The following is a 705-nucleotide window of genomic DNA, read 5'->3' as shown; positions in this document are numbered from 1 at the left end:
GTATTTCTTCAGTGTGTTTTATATTTTTTGCCTATCTTTATCACTAAGATATTCATATTTTATTTACTAGTTTTTCTATTAGATTATGAGCTCAATGTCACAATTGTTGACATAAATCTAGAATTTTTTGACCATTTTATTGTGGTATGACTGACATATAAAATGCTGTGTATATATATATATATATACATACACACACACAGCATATATATTTTTTTAAACAAAATGCTGTATATATATATATATATAGCATACATATATTTTATACAAAAACATATATATATATATTTAGGAGAGGTAACCCTTGGTTGAACTCACAGATTGCAAGGACCTTGTCAGTTTACAATCCCTTATTTTTTATTTTTTACACCTACAGTACCTGGTCTTCCGAGGTGGTCTCATATCCAAGTACTAACCAGGCCCGACCCCGCTTAGCTTCCAAGATCAGATGGGATCGGGCTTGTTCAGGGTGGCATGGCTGTAGACACCAAAATGCTGTATATATTTAATATATACAACTTGAAAAGTCTGAAGATAACCATCTCCACAATCTATGATATAAACGTATCCATCACCTCTAGAAGTTTCTACCCATCTCCTTTATTTATTATTATTTTTTGTGTGATAAAAACACAACATAAGATCTACCCTCTTAGCAAATTTTTAAGTATATAACACAGTATCATTAACTATAGTCACTGTGCT

At 30.9% G+C, this 705-nt stretch overlaps 1 pseudogene; it reads right to left on the bottom strand.

Moving 5' to 3' along the window:
* Nucleotides 1–367: 367 nt before the first annotated feature.
* Nucleotides 368–486, bottom strand: LOC112473765 (annotated as a pseudogene).
* Nucleotides 487–705: the final 219 nt, after the last annotated feature.

This window comes from Pteropus alecto, unplaced genomic scaffold (assembly GCF_000325575.1).
Source record: "Pteropus alecto unplaced genomic scaffold, ASM32557v1 scaffold8, whole genome shotgun sequence".
Taxonomy (NCBI): domain Eukaryota; kingdom Metazoa; phylum Chordata; class Mammalia; order Chiroptera; family Pteropodidae; genus Pteropus; species Pteropus alecto.
The sequence above is the reverse complement of the archived record's forward strand: the minus strand, read 5'-3'. Positions and strand labels throughout refer to the sequence as shown.